The following is a 16,875-nucleotide window of genomic DNA, read 5'->3' on the forward strand; positions in this document are numbered from 1 at the left end:
GCAATTGATGTACCATTTTTTGGATAACACATGAAGTTGAGGCCCCATTGGTTTCAAAAGGTGGGTGGGATAGATCCAGCAGTATTAAAGGAAGGAAAGTGAAGAGTGCTTCTTAGGACCCCAACCCCATCAAGCCACTCACTATTCCGACCCGGAAATGCATTGCTTTCCCTTCGTTGTCACTGGGTCAAATCCCTGGAACACCTTTCTTATCAGCACTCTGGGAATACCTACACCACATGGATTCCATTGGTTCAAGAAAGCAGCTCGTGACCACCTTCTTGTCAAGGGATGGACAATAAATGCAGGCCCAGCCAGCAATGGCCACTTCCCATGAACGAATAAAAAACAATCTAGAAATAAGTTCAACTCTTTAACTCAATCTATACAAGTTGAAGGTTTCTGAAATTGTTAATCTTAAGAAATAGGAGCAACAGGACACTCTTCTGCCCATCCAGTATGCTCCACTACTTATTAAAATCATGGCCGATCTGATTGTGGTCAGCACTGTGGCACAGTGGTTAGCACTGCTGCCTCACAGTGCCAAGGACTCAGGTTGAATTCTGGCCTTGGGTCACGGTCTGTGTGGAGTTTGCAAGTTCTCCCCATGTGGGCTTCCTCCGGGTGCTCTGATTTCATCCCATAATCCAAAGGTGTGTGGGTTAGGTTGATTGGCCATGGTAAATTGCCCCGAGTGTCAGGGGGTTTAGTAGGATAACTAAGTGGGTTGCGGCAATAGGGACTGAGTGGGATTGTGGTCAGTGCAGATTTGTTGGGCTGAATAGCCTCCTTCTACACTGTATGATGACGACCCTCGGTTCACTTTCTTGCCATCCACCCCTTAACATTTGACTTGCTTGTTGATCAAAATATCTAATGCGACCTTGAGGTTAATGACCCAGCCTGCACTGCTCTCTGTGGAAGAGAATTCCAAAGATTAGTGACCCTCTGAGACAAGAAATTCCTCCTCATCTCCATTTTAAATGACAGACCCCTTATTTTTAAACCGTAGCCCTTAGTGCTTATGTTGCACAATATCTGAATCTATCCGATCATATAATAAATAAGATATTCTGTAAACCAAGTCTCTTTTCACCATTCACTGGAACATTGATCATTACTTCTGTTTGAAGTGTCCCACAATACAATTAAATTGGCTGCACGATAGATCAGCCAGTATGTCCCTGAACCAACAAATTATAACCAATGCCCTGACAAGATGTTATTTATTAAAATGGAAATTGTTGATTCAGATCAGTGCCAGATGTAGTGCGCTATCGAATTTAGTCCATGCATATTGATTTCTGCACTAATTTAATAAAGAGACAGGATAGTACAATGGGTGCTGCACAATCCTTTCAGCTGTATCACCTCTGAATCTAATCCAGATTGAAAGGGTAAGAGGCTGCTCACTCTCTCTCTCTCGTTCCCTCCCTGTGTGATAAAGAGTTGAGCCATCTCAACCACATTTCATTGGAGACTGCCCACAGTACCAGGTTACTTGTGTACTTTACGAAAGGTAGCTGGCACTGTGAATGATGCGCCACTGTGACCGAGGGTGCTATTGTAAGATTGGTTCTTGGATGAACTTTCTCTGGTCTCCTACGCCCGTCCCCTGCAGCCAGCGAGAGTGGGGAATTTGGTACTCAGCCAAAACTTCATTTGCTTCAACGGGACCAGAGAGTGCCAGTCGCTGGCAAAGTCGGAGAATTCTGGCCAAAATCTTCCTCCATTTCTGACGCAAAGAAGGGAATTCTCTGACCTCACCCATGGTTGGAGTTCTCCGGTGCCGCTGCAGTGAATTGAGTATTGGCTGGGTGGCAAGTTCTCCGTTTTTGCTGGCAGGGCAAACAAGACCAGAGAATCCTGGCCTTTTGTTTCCCAAAGCAAATTGATTTTGTGCCTTGATCAGCAGCATCCTCACACGCATGGGCTGAGGTTCTCTGACCCTGCCAGCCGTGTGTTTTTCAGCTGTGAAAGATTGTGTGCCATTTGCTAATGGTGGGATTCTCTGCTCTTGCCACTGATTTGATTTGCTTTGATTTATTATTGTCACATGTATTAACATGCAGTGAAAAGTATTATTTCTTGCGCACTATACAGACAAAGCATACCGTTCACTGAGAAGTAGAGGAGAGAATGCAGAGTGCAGTGTTACAGTCATAGAGAAAGATCAACTTAATGCAAGGTAAATCCATTCAAAAGTCTTCAGGGAAGAAGCTGTTCTTGGGTCGGTTGGTATGTGATCTCAGACTTTTGTATCTTTTTTGCGCTGGAAAAAGGTGGAAGAGAGAATGTCCTGGGCGCGTTGGGTCCCGAATTAAGCTGGCTGCTTTGCCGAGGCAGCGGGAAGTGTAGACAGAGCCAACAGATGGGAGGCTGGTTTGCGTGATGACTTAATGTTTTATATCACCTCTGATCATGCATTCTGGCCTGAAACGCCCAAAAGTCGTCAGGCTCTCTCTGTAGCATAAACCCCTGCTATCAGGGACATGTCTTAGATCTTTGACACCATTTGTTTCTCTTGTTGGCACGGACTCTTGGAAGTTTTTTGTTTTAGTGAATGGATCAAGACTACAGTCAAAGCTAGGTTGTAGAGAAAGATCAATTTAATGTGAGGTGGGTCCATTCAAAGATCTGATGGCAGCAGGGAAGAAGCTGTTCTTGAGTTGGTTGGTCCACTGTCAATGGAATTTCTCATTGAAGGCAGCCCACTCTGGCGGGAAAGCTGAGAGCTGGGGTGCGTTGCCTGCGGGGCCAGAGAATCCCGCCGGCATGAATGCCCGGAGAATTCCAGCCATTCATGCTGGTGGGATTCTCCAGTCCCGCCGGAGAATTCCGGCCATTCACACCAGTGGGATTCTCTGGTCTCGCTGAAGAATTCCAGCCATCTGTGCACAAACTAAATAAGAATGGTGCAATACGTTTTGAATATTTGAGGTTTGCATGGAGCTGTAAACAGAATGTAGCCTCTCAGCATTTTGCTGCCATGCCATTAATATTTTTTTTTCAGTGCATTAGACAACTAACTTCCAATTTATCACCGTGAGCATTGTAAGCTGCACATTTATATTGGAGAATATCTGATTATCTCTGAGGTCAGAATACACCTGCGTGGAACAATGACAAAGAGACATTGAAGTTAATATGTTTGGAGCGAAAGAAAACTAACCACCGCTGTGAGATTTAATTTACACTTAACATGCCGGCTGTGCAGTAAGTAAGATTAGAGCTGGCAATCTCCTTTTTGGGGTGGAGTTCCAGTGGTGCGGGACTCGCGTTTGGCCTTCTGTGTTCACCCCCAACAGTGGCCCATTTGCCTCGGTCAGATGTCTGCCTGACGGGCCTCAGGCAGGGCCCTTGCCACTGAAGGGGAAGCTGCCAGTACGAAAGCAGAAAACTCCAACGATGCTACAGCAGGGCTGAAAACGAGGAGTTTTACTGCCTTGCCCAGCTAGGAATTGGGACGGGTGAGGCTCACAGAACAGAATTCTCCAATGGCCTCGGATGGGATTTTACGAGCCTTGCTCGAGCGAGGTTGTAAAATCCCATCCAAGAGCATCACATGAGGCAATGAGGGGCTTTTAACAACGGTGTTTCTTTTGTGCCTTCATTTTTTTTCCCATTCTTCATGGCAAGACCAGCATTTGTTTCCCGAGCCTATTTGCCCTTGAACTGAACAGCTTGCCATGTCAGAGGGCAGTTCAGAGCCAACCACGTTGCTGGTGTGGTCCAGAGCTACATGTAGGCCAGGCTGGGTAAGGACGGCAGATCTCCTTCCTTGAAAAGATATCAGTGAACCAAATGGGATTTGGCAGCAATCGATGACGGTTTCATGGTCACCATTACCAAAGGGCCTGGGTGGGATTGTTGTCGGTGCAGGCTTGAAGGGACAAATGACCTCCTTCTGCAGTGTAGGGATTCTACAATTCTAACCTTCATCCCTGTGCTAACTGGCCAATCCACCTAACCCGCACATCTTTGGGCTGTAGGAAGAAACTGGAGCACCCGGGAGAAATCCACTCAGATCCGAGGGGAACGTGCAAATGTGCAAACTCCACACAGATAGTGACCCAAGCTAGTTTTCAATTCCAGCTTTGTTGATTGAATTTAACTTCCAGAGGCTGCCACGATGGGATTTACACCCTTGTCCCCAGAACATTCCGTGGGCCTGTGGATTACTAGTCCAGCGACATTTCCACTTTGTCACTTTAATGTGGTGAAATGTCTCAGAATGCTTTACAAGAGCATTACCAAACAATACACTGAGCAATGTAAGGCACGATTACAACAGGCGACCAAAAGCTTTTTGAAAGGGACCCAGGTTCAATTCCGGCCTTGTGTAGCAGCTGAAAAGAACAGAGGGAGAGGTAGAGACGTTGACGGAGGAATATTCAGAATTTAGAACCTAGCCAGGGTGAAGATATGGTGACCAATGGTTAAAATTGGCAATGTGCAAGGTGCATCGATTGGAGGATACCAGAGATCTCAGAGGTTGGTAGGACTGATGGAATCTATAGAAACAGGAGGAGGAGAAGCCTTGGAAAGACGTCAAAACATGTTGCGGGATTTTAAAAATTAAGGCATTGATCAACCAGGACCCAACTTTGTTCAGTTAGCTCAAGGATGATGGTCAGAGTCATAGAATCATAGAATCCCGATATGCAGAAGGGGGCCATTTGGCCTATCGAGGCTGCACCGACAACAATCCCACCCAGACCCAATCCCCGTAACCCTACATGTTTACCCTGTTAATCCCCTGACACTAAGGGTCAATTTAACATGGCCAATCAACCTAACCCACATATCTTTGGACTGTGGGAGGAAACTCACACAGACATGGGGAGAATGTGCAAACTCCATACAGTGACACAAGGGTGGAATTGAACCCGGGTCCCTAGCGCTGTGAGGCAACAGTGCAAACCACTGTGCCACCGTGCCGCACTAGTCCACTGACCTGCAACACGTGGAAAGGAATGAGACAAAACAAAGCAGTGTGGATATTTCTGACAGCTGACTCTCAGGACAATCTTCCAGTGGAACAGGGCTCACACATGGGCAAAGGGGCTAGTGCTTATTTTAGATGTGTGCACACAAGAATTCTTTAGAATGTTGCAAAACAAGAGTGGCACACTTGCAGCTCATCAGACTAGAGAGATGAGAGGGTATGCAGCACCCCAAAAAAATTCTTACTCTGTCACCAGATTTCCAGAACTTGGTGTGTAACAGAATTCACAGCGTTCCTCATCTTAGATCTAGAATCATAGAATCCCTCCGCTGCAGAAGGAGGACATTCGGCCCACTGAGCCTGCACCGACAGCAATGCCACCCAGGCCCTATCCCCGTAACCCCACGTACTTACCCTGCTGATACTAAGGGGCAATTTAGCAAAGCAGTGCACCTAACCCGCACATCGTTGGATTTTGGGAGGAAACTGGAGTGCCAGGGGGAAACCCACGCAGACACAGGGAGAATGTGCAAACTCCACACAGACAGTGACTCGAAGTCAGAACCAAACCCGGGTCCCTGGCGCTGTGAGGTAGCACTGCAAACCACTGTGCCACCATGCCATCCCCAAATCTGCTTTGCCAATGGGATATGTACGGAGATGCATAGCTTGCCAGTTATTTAAAGATCAGCTTAAATTGCAGGACCAAAATGAGAATGCGACAAACTCTTGGTAATATGTGTTCCATTAGTCACTGGTTAAGAAGCAATTAATAAGCAAACAAAAAATCACCTAGTCTGTTCTTTTGCACGCATTAGAAAAAAATTCTTCCCAACTGGCGAATTCAGTGGGCTGCACCATATTTGGTGTCTGCTCCATAAGGATTGGTGCACTAAATTGTTACCTCTTACTACATATTTACTGCAGTCTCTGGCTTCACTGCCGAGTTAGCCTGGGTTGCTCCAATTTCAAATGGTTCCTTGAGAAACAAATACACAAATCGCTGGGCAGCATTTTCCTTTTTTATTTAAGTATAAATCTCACGTTGAATTTTTAAACTTGAAGCAAGTCTGACGCCCGTGTAAAATCAGATTTACTTGCACGCATGAGACACTCAACAAGGAACATAAGAACACAAGTAAGTGTAAATTGATTCCACAGTGCAGCATCAATAGTCTCAACGCACAACAGGTCCAATCATTAAGAATTCATCAATTCTTATTGAATTGGAGGCCTGCCCATTTCAGTCATTTTTCAACTCCAGCAACACTTTGTAATTCAAAGGCATTCTCGCCAAGCAAGTCATAAATTTATTTCACAGGGAAAGATTAAAATGATGAACAGGCTTCCAGACACAATTTGTTCACATCTGGGAAAAAAAAAGTTGCAATGTCCAGTTCCCTTCTTTGAATAAATGGTATTATGTTGCATGAGAATCATAGAAGAATCATAGAATTGCACAGGAAAGAAAGAGGCCATTCGGCCCATCAAATCTGTAAGGACGCAATCCCACCCAGGCCCTATTCCTGTAACCCCACCTATTTACCTTGCCAATCCCCCCGACACTAGGTTCAATTTAGCATGGACAAATTGCACATCTTTCAGGCTGTGGGAGGAGACCGGAGCACCCAGAGGAAACCCACGCAGAGACAGGGAGAACGTGCAAATTAATTGAAAGCTGTATGGATGCCTGTACAGAAAGCAAAGAATTGTCTGAAATCCATCTAAACGTAAGTGAACATTTTAGCTGAAAGACAAAACCCCCTGGCAATTCGGGCAGAAAAAAATAGATTGTATTTTTCTCCTGGGTTAAAAATGGGAATAAGCAAAACAGGTCTTGATTTCTTCAGATTTTTAAAAGGGGTTTATTATTACTGTCTTCTTAGAAATGTTTTCCACGGAGTCTAGAGAGTTTAGAAGGGTTGGGAAGGGTGAGATTAATGCACATTGACCGACCAATACAAACAGAGCACATGTGCTGTAAAATTCAATACTAAGCCTTGAGCCTCATTTAAGTTAGACTGGCAAGCTGTGTGTCTCCACACACATCCTGTTGGCAGACTGGATTTGGGGTGGCATGCTGAAGTCACATTTAGGTCATACCAGGTAAGGACAGCAGGGCGGCATGGTGGCGCAGTGGTTAACACTGCTGCTTCACAGCACCAGGGACTTGGGTTCAATTCCAGTCTCGGGTGGCTATCTGTGTGGAGTTTGCATGTTTTCCCCATGTCCGTGTGGGTTTCCTCCAGATACACCGGTTTCCTCCCACAGTCCAAAGAGGTGCAAGTTAGGTGGATTGGCCATGATAAATTGCCCCTTAGTGTCTCAACATTTTGTAGGCTAGGGGGATTAGCAGGGTTTACGGGAATGGGGCAGGGACAGTCATGAGTAATGGTACAGTCCTGAGGGGTGGTAATTATAGGACGGATGTCAGAGGTAGGTTCTTTACTCAGAGGGTAGTAAGGGTGTGGAATGCCCTGCCTGCAGCAGTTGTGGACTCACCAACTTTAAAGGCGTTCAAATGGTCAGTGGATAGGCATATGGATAACATTGGAATAGTTTAGGTTAGAGGGTCATTAGATTGGTTCCACTGGTCGGCACAACAACAAGGGCCAAAGGGCCTGTACCGCGCTATAACGTTCTATGTTCTATGTTCTATGAGTAAAATACTCTTGCGGAGAGTCCGTGCAAATTCAATGGACCAAATGACCCCCTTCGGCACTACAGGGATTCTATGATCTATGATATTTCGGCACATTGTGTTGCTGGGGTGGGTGTTCCTTGTGTGTGGGTGGATAAGGGCTGCGTGGCTCCACATACAGGACAGGGTGTGGCTGGGGTGAGTAGGGTAGGAGCTTAATGTGTGCGAAAAAGTAGAGGTGGGGAGCTGATCAAGAAAGCCCTGGTGATCAGGACGGGATGAGGGAAAAGATGATGAGAAATTGGTGGCTTCTGGAGATGCGGCAAATCATTAGGGGGGAAAATAGTCATGATTAGAATAGAGGCCAATGATCTAATGGTGGCAGAGTGGGACATGGCTCTCCAGGCTCCATGTTCAAGTAAGCCTGCTGTTCTCAAAACGTGCATTTTCGCTGGCAGCCTCTTGTTCCTTTAAGCACCATTGGTTAGGCCATTTATAAACTTGGTGTAAAAATTCAGGAAGCCAACTAGAAAGAAACAAAGTTTTATTCTCAAAACAAAAGTTAAACCATAAAAGTGTGGTATGTATACATGAGTCCCATCTGGGATGATAAAGCCCTGGACCCACTCAGGGGTCTGCTTTATAAAAGGCTCGGGAGACGAGCTCCACGCTAGGTGGGCAATCATCTATTAACATGGAAACTCGTATTCCACAAGCCCTACTAGGAGAGATCGGTGATTCCCCATGGAAGTACTGAGGGTTATCACACTTGGTTAACCACCCAGGTACAAGGTTGGGTCAGGGTGGGGGAAACAGATGCATGCAAATTTGTGAAGTTACAAAGTCACTGCAATTTGATCAAATTTGTTGGTGCAACTAAACATAGAGGAGCACCAGAATCAAGAGAGACTTTCAGAGTTCATGTCAAGTGGTGCCAAAGATCCAAGGCATGTCCCTGGTAGCAGGGGCTTACGATATAGAGAAAGCCTGATGAGTTTTGGGATTTCAGGCCTGAATACATGATCAGAGGTGATATAAAACAGAGAGTCATCATACAAACCAGCCTCCCATTCATTGTCCACTCTGTCCACACTTCCCACTGCCTTGGAAAAGCAGCCAGCATAATTAAGGACCCCACAGACCCCAGACATACCCCCTTCCACCTTCTTCCGCTGGGAAAAAGATACAAAAGTATCAACCACTCAAGATCAGGTTCTTCTCTGCTACTGTCAGGCTTTTGAATGGACCTACCTCTTGATCTTTCCGAACACCCTAGCTGCGACTGTACACTACATTCCGCACCCACTCCTTCCCTTCCCTATGAATGGTGTGCTTTCTCTGTATAGCACGCAAGAAACAATACTTTTCACTGTATACTAATACACGTGACAATAATAAATCAAATAAAAATCAAAGTGGTGTGGAAAATGTAAATCTAGAAGACTAATTTACACGAATTTGAGGAAGTAGGAAAAGTGGCCGATATTAGCAAAAAGTAAATTGAGAATTGCTTTCAGAAAATCCTCCTTGACACAGATGGTGAATGATAGACCTCTGGGCAGACTGACAGAGATGAAAACCTTGTTTGTAATTAAGGAACAGTTGGATGTTAAAAAGGAGCAAACTGAAGGCTGCCTCCGAAAGACAAAACTACTATCAGCTGACTGTTCAGCATCGTCTGTAATTATCTTCTGATTTAGCATGTTCTTTTTTAATTAACATTACATAATGTATGTAACAATCAGGGAATAATTTAAAATTTAAAGAGGTAATATTGAATTAAGTCAATAGTCAGGGTTGAGGATAGCAATCCACGATTAATTCGCACCTGACTTTAGTGATACCGAGAGCACACAAACTTTGCAGGCGATTCTCCCCAAAGAAGTGTCGAATTTGTGTAAAAACTGGGGTAAATCAATTTCCAGCACAATGTTTCACAATGAATCTCCCATAGTCTGTGCACTGTAGAGAGCACCAGCATAAATCACACTGATAATCGGGGGGCAGGGCCTGTTCCCACTGGATGGCTGGCAGCATAGCACTGAGCAGTCTATTGCGCAGCGAGATAGTGTGTGGGCAGTGGCCCTGCACTGCCGGTCTCCCGATCACTGGCTAGCCTGCGACTCCTGCATCGCCGGCCCTCCCACCTCCCCCCCCCCCTCCCTGCCGCACCCTGTGACTCGATCACTTGCCCCGCCCCCCCCCCCGAGCATGCCTGGGCCAGCCCTGATCTCTCCCCCACATGGTCCCAATCTCCCAATCTCCCAATCCTCCCTCCACAATGTGGAGATACCAGCGTTGGACTGGGGTAAAACACAAAGAAATCCCACAACACCAGTTTAAAGTCCAAACAGGTTTATTTGTAGCAAAAGCCTCAAGCTTTCGGGGCGGCCTGTCCCTTCGTCAGGTGGCTGGGAGGCTGCCCCTCCCTCCACCCCAGCTGGCCCGACCCCTCAGCAAGCTACCGCCCATCACCCCCACCCCACCCCCGCTCCACTACCGACCGAACCCAGTGGCCAGCCCTGATTGCTGGCCTCCCTCCCCCTGTCACTCAGCCCAAATGCAGAGTGGCAGTGAGACTCTTCATCCCCCCAGCGTCTCCACCCCTTCATCAGGTCCTACAGTGCCATACAACCATCAGTAAACAAACTGTAAAGAGGCTGTATGTCTAAGGAGGGGACCCCAAGTTTATTATGCAAGGCTAGAACCATGGACTCATTACAGGGTACAAGGAGGCCATTTGGCCCATTGAGTCTGCACCTACATTTGTCTGCATGTGTTTTCTCTGGGTGCAACGATTTCCTCAAAGATGTGCAGGCTAGATGGATTGGCCATGTTAAATTACCGCTTAGTGTTCCAAGATGTATAGGTTAAATGTGTGGGGTTACAGGGATAGGGTTGGGTATTGGATAAGATACCCTGTTAGAGAGTAGGTGCGGACTCAATGGGCTAAGTGGCCTCCTTCTGTAATCATATCACAGTCCCTTGTGATTTATAAGCTGCAGGTAGTGTAAATGTGCACCTTTTCTAATTCACCTGCTCTTCCCTCACCACAAGTCTACACTTGTGCCTTTATCCTTTCAAATCCCTAAGCGTTTCCACTGGAGCCCACATTGAAGAGGTGGTCAATTTCATGAGGACGTTCGTAGACCTGGCATGATACAGCATCAGACATTAGTGGAAGCTCAGACAGAGGGCATGAGCTTGTTACCATGGAAGCTCAGGCTGCTGCCAGCATGGCTGCAGATAACAGCTTCAAAGAGGTTTTCAGGGTCACACCATCGTCCATCAACCTATGCTCTAATGGGTGAGGCACTGCCTGTAGGAGTGACAGTGTCCCCAAGATGCATGAACTTTCTGTCTTTTCTCAAAATGGAGCCAAAAAGATTCTGTGAAGAAGGCATTCGGCATGCTTGGTTTCATTGGGCAGAACATTGAATATGGAAATTGGGACATCTTGTTGAAGTTGTACAAGACATTGGTAAGGCCACACTTGGAATACTGTATACAGTTCTGGTCACCCTATTATAGAAAGGATATTATTAAACTAGAAAGAGTGCAGGAAAGACTGACACGGATGCTACTGGGTCTTGATAGTATAAGGAGAGGTTGGATACAGTGAGACTTTTTTCTCTGGAGTGCAGGAGGCTGAGGGGTGATCTTATAGAGGTCTACAAAATAATGAGAGGCACAGATCAGCAAGATAGTCAATGTCTTTTCCCAAAGGTAGGCGCGTCTAACACTAGAGGGGATAGGTTTAAGGTGAGAGGGGAAAGGTACAAAAGGGTCCAGAGGGGCAATTCTTTCTCACAGAGGGTCTGAAACAAGCTACCAGAGGTAGTAGTAGAGATGGGTACAAGTTTGTCTTAGAAAGCATTTCGATAGTTAAATGGATAAATTGGGTGTAGAGGGCTATGGGCCAAATGCGGGCAATTGGGACTAGCTTAGTGGTTTTAAAAAAAGGGTGGCATGGACATGTTGGGCTGAAGGGCCTTTTTCCATGCTATAAACCTCTTTGACTCTAAGAGGGCTGCAGTTAGCTGCCCACATCTGCCAATCTAGCTTTGCCCCTGCTGCTGCTTGTTAGCCACTCCAGACTGCTCATAGAAATCATACAAGAAACCACAGAAATCCTACAGCACAGAAAGAGGCCATTTGGCCCATCGAGTCTACACTGACCACAATCCCACCCAAGCTCTACCCCCATATCCCTATATATCTTACTCGCTAATTTATGCATCCCAGGACACTAAGGGACAATTTTTAGCATGGCCAATCAATCTAACCTGCATATCTTTGGACTGTGGGAGGAAACTGGAGTACCCAGAGGAAACCCACGCAGACACAAAGAGAATGTGTGCAAACTCCACACAGACAGTGACCCAAGCTGGGAATCGAACCTAGGTCCCTGGAGCTGTGAAGCAGCAATGCTAATCATTGTGATACGGTGCCGTCCCCTTGAAGGGATTTGGAAACAAAGTAGTTGCTGTCACCCACGTTGGATCTTTGAGGCCAAAGTTGCCCGAGGCTGCCATGAAAGGTCTCCTGCAATCTTTTCCATTCCATGTCAGCAACCCTGCTGCTGGGGTAAGAGCATTAGGTCACAGAAAGGCACCCTCTAGTGGGGAGGATGACATTGCGCAAGGATGATGACTTTTATATGGAGTTAAGGATAACTTACTCGATAAAGCGATTGTGAAATTATTGTTTTGACGAGGCTTTTATTTTCTCTTTATAGGCAAAAAAGATGCTGTCAGGGTGGCTGACTGCTGAACAATGGGGATTGTGGATAAAAACAAGTTACTGCTGATGCTGGAATCTGAAACCAAAAGAGAAAATGGTGGAGAATCTCAACGGGTCTGGCAGCATCTGTAAGGAGAGAAAAGAGCTGATGTTTCGAGTCCAGATAACCCTTTGGTACCAAAAAAGCACCCCTGGTGCCAAAACTACAGCTGTTCAGAATCTTTTGTACAAGCCTTTTACTCAATTGTAATTCTGCAAGATTGTTTCTATCCCATGTTTTCTGACTTCCAGCTTTCATTTGCACTGAGCTCAGTTAGAAGATGGAGCCACTGCCTCTCCTATGGTACCTTGTCTAAATCCTCATTCATCACTTGAAAGTCCAGAGGGTGAGAGTTAGCTGCGAGATATATGGTTGTATAGAGAGTGTGACATATGAACCTAAATTAGCTTGAACTGCCATCAACAATATGGATTAATGGAGGGTGATCAGATACAGAGATTACTGCAGCCAATTGCAGTGTGTCTACTGCCACTCTGAATGAACTCAGTTAATTTAGTGTAGGTCAGAGATCAAACATGAGACCTACTTAGTCTGTGTGGCTTACTGACATGACTTGCCCAAGAATAAATTTTAGCGCAATATTCACACAGCTAGGTATTAATTTCAAGGCCCATAGGAAAGGCCCATTTCTTTTCTTACTAAGTTAATGGCAGCTCAATAGCCATACTTGCTGCCTAAGCACTCAGTAAATGACTTTCATAACCCTTTCCAGAAACAGAAGTCTTACCAAGATATGTCTTACCAAGATACAGGAGCAGCATGTGGGTGGCACAGTGGTTAACACTGCTGTCTCATAGTGCCAGGGACCTGGGTTCAATTCAGGCCTCAGGTGACTGTGTGGAACTTGCATGTTCTCCCCACGTCTGCGTGAGTTTCCCCCAGGTGATCCGGTTTCCTCCCACACTCCAAACATAGGATGATAGAATTCTTACAGTGCAGAAGGAAACCATTTGACCATTGAACCCACACCAACAAGAATCCTACCCAAGCCCTATCTCCGTAACCCCACATATTTACTCTGCTGGTCCCCACTAAGAGGCAAATTAGCATGGCCATTCAACCTGTCCAAACTAAAGATCTGAGGATTAGTTAGCTTGACCATGCTAAATTGTCTGTTAGTATCAAAAGGATTAGCAGGGTAAATACATGGGGTTATGGGGATAGGGCTTGGGTCGGATTGTTTTTGGTGCACACTCGATGGGTTGAATGCCCTCCTTCTGCACTATAGGGATTCTATGATTCAACGTCAATTGGAAATTTCAGACCAAGGAGAAAATATCTACCAAAAAGCCTGAGTAACATCCAAAATGAAAGCAAATTACTGTGGGTACTGGAATCTGAAACAAAAACAGAAAACGCTGGAAAATCTCAGTAGGTTCTCATAGTATCTGTGGAGAGAGATTAGAGCCAACGTTTTGAGTCTGGGTGACCCTTCATCAGAGTAATGTCCATACCTGGGTACAAGAAAGTAAGCACAAAAGAAATTTCACAACACCAGGTCAAAATCCAACAGGTTTATTTGGTAGCACAAACCACATAAACTGTTGGACTTTAACCTGGTGTTTTGAGACTTCTTATTGTGTTTATCCCAATCCAATGTCAGCATCTCCATTACAAGAAAGTAAGTCAGACAAAGCTTTTCATCAAGGTCAATATTTACTACCTATATCATGCATCAGGAACTGCAATATCCACAGTGTTATGCCTGACGTAAATTCCGCCCAAGGCCAGTGGAAATTCATTATGTCCCCCCTTGCCACTTTGATTCCGTGGTGGGTGGGGTGGTAGGATTCCAGCGAATGTGTTGACACCTTTCATGTGTTCAACTGTAAATTGGCGAAATGGCAGATAATAACACAGGCAGTTTGTTTATTTCCAATCAAAGAAGATTTAAAAAAACACCAAGTTAGCAAATAATAACTGTGCAGTCAGAACAAGCTCAATGAGCAAATTATTCTTTAACATACAGAGGTAACAAACTGGCATCAAAGCAAATCTCAGATTGTTATCCATTGTCTGCTTTCTCATCCTAGACCTTTGAATTGGTTTGGTTTGATTTATTATTGTCACATGTATTAACACACAGTAAAAAGTATTGTTTCTTGCGTGCTATACAGACAAGAGAAGGACACAAGAGAGTGCAGAATATAGTGTTACAATCATAGCTAGGGGGTAGAGAAAGATCAATTTAATGCAAGGGAAGTCCATTCAAAAGTCTGACAGCAGCAGAGAAGAAGCTGTTCTTGAGTCAATTGGTACATGACCTCAGACTTTTGTATCTTTTTCCTGAAGGTAAATGGTGGAAAAGAGAATGTCTGGGGTGTATGAAGTCCTTAATTATGCTGGCTACTTTGTCGAGGCAGTGGGAAATGTGGATAGTCAATGGATGGGAGGCTGGTTTACGTGATGGATCGGGCTTCATTCACAACCTTTTGTAGTTCCTTGCAATCTTGGGCAGAGCAGGAGGTATACCAAGCTGTGATACAACCAGAAAGAATGCTTTCTATGGTGCATCTGTAAAAGTTGGTGAGAGTTGTAGCTGACATCATAAATTTCCTTAGTCTTCTGAGAAAGGAGGGGCATTGGTGGTACTTTTGATACAAAATATATTTTATGTCATATCACCACATTTTGGGAATGTTGAGTTACTTTTTCCATGTCCTGTTTCAACCTATTGTCAGATGCAACTTCTCAATCACTCCTGTTGCACATGTAAATATTGGATCCACGTAGAGATAACACAGGTTTTTATGCATGTAACAGGTTTTCTTCACAGAGATATAAAATGTCTACTCCATGCTGCTGGCTCTTCCTACAGTTTTGCTTAATTTTCTCACTGTATCCACACCCAGGCTTAACCAATCAAGCATTGTGAGCATCAACAGTAAACAGACTCACGTAACTAAATACAGAATTAAATCATTGAGCATTGCACCTCCAGTATGTCTTTCCATGTCCAAGCCGAAGAAATAATTTTGATTAAAATATATGCAGTTCCTAAGCCGTTTCCCAAGTACATGTACAGTGAACACAATTATCATCTGCATTGTAACCCCATTTTCAGTCTGTAGAATCCTCTAAGAACACAATCGCAACAGTTACACTAGGATTTCATCTGACAGTGATACTTGCCATTTATTCCACTGGAGTATTTTGAAATCTCAGTGCGATGTTTGAAGAGAGCGCTTAGTTCCCTCACCCAATCCCTGTTCCTCTACCCCACTCTATAATAAAAATTACATGATCTCTTTGTTGCTTGTAGTAATACCTAGCTAAATCTGGATGATCTATCTTCTGGATCTCAGGCCTGAACCTCCACATGATCCTCCACGTCAGCTGGTGTGACCTCACTTCACTGGGCTTTATGACCATCATGGTTTCTCTAAGATGGTCATTGGAAATTCTAATGTACACAGAATCAGCCTTCCTCCCTATATCTCTAATTCATAAAAGATGGGCAGAGGTGCTAACTCTTTTTACCAGAAAATGCTGAAAAATCTCAGCAGGTTTGATGGCCTCTGCGGAGAGAGAATAGAGCCAACGTTTTGAGCCTGGATGACCCTTTGTCAGAGCTTTGAAGTAACATAGGAGGTGCATGTAATGCGTTGCTTCACCTGAAAGGGGTGTTTAGGACCTGGCATAGTGAACAGAGAGGCGGTAAAGGAGCAGGTTTTGCACCTTTTATGATTGCACAAGAAGATGCTGTGGACCGGGGATGAGGTGTTGGTGTGATGGAGGAGTGAACAGTTCCTGCAGAATTTGGGGCGGAGTGGAGGGGTGGCGAGGGGAACATGTGTTGAGTGGTGGCATCATGTTGGAGTTGGCAGAAATGGCTGAGGATGATCCTTTGGATGCAGAGGCTGGTGGGGTGAAAAGTGAGGATAAGGGGGACCCTTTCCTGGTTCTGGGAGGGAGGAAAAGGGGGTGAGACCAGTGGCCCGGGGCATGGGTTGGACGTGATCAAGAGCCCTGTCAACCACAGTGGGTGGAAAACCATGACTGAGGAAGAAGAAGACAGGGCTATCTTGGAAAGTGGCATCATCAGAACAGATGCGGCAGAGGCAGAGGAACTGAGAGAATGGGATGGAGTCCTTACAGGAGTCCTCACAATCTGATCCTTTAATGGGCACTTTTAGCACCTCTCTCAGCCCATCTTTTTCCTCATTTACATTTCTTTTGTCCTTTTACAGCCACCCTCCACTCCGCCTCCCCCCACCCCAACCCCCCACACCCCCACCCCTGCTGCCCTCATAGTATAAATCTTTTCTGACATTCTTTCATGGAATTCTACAGTGCAGAAGGAGGCCGTTCGGCCCACTGAGTCTGCACTGACCACAATCCCAACCAGACCCTATCCCCGTAACCTCATGCATTTACCCTAGTTAGTGCTTCTGATGCAAGGGTCAATTTAGCATGGTCAATCCACATAAACCGCACATCTTTGGACTGTGGGATGAAATCGGAGCACCCCAACTCCACACA

This window comes from Carcharhinus amblyrhynchos, chromosome 6, assembly GCF_965287045.1.
Source record: "Carcharhinus amblyrhynchos chromosome 6, sCarAmb.v2.hapA, whole genome shotgun sequence".
In the NCBI taxonomy this organism is placed as follows: Eukaryota; Metazoa; Chordata; class Chondrichthyes; order Carcharhiniformes; family Carcharhinidae; genus Carcharhinus; species Carcharhinus amblyrhynchos.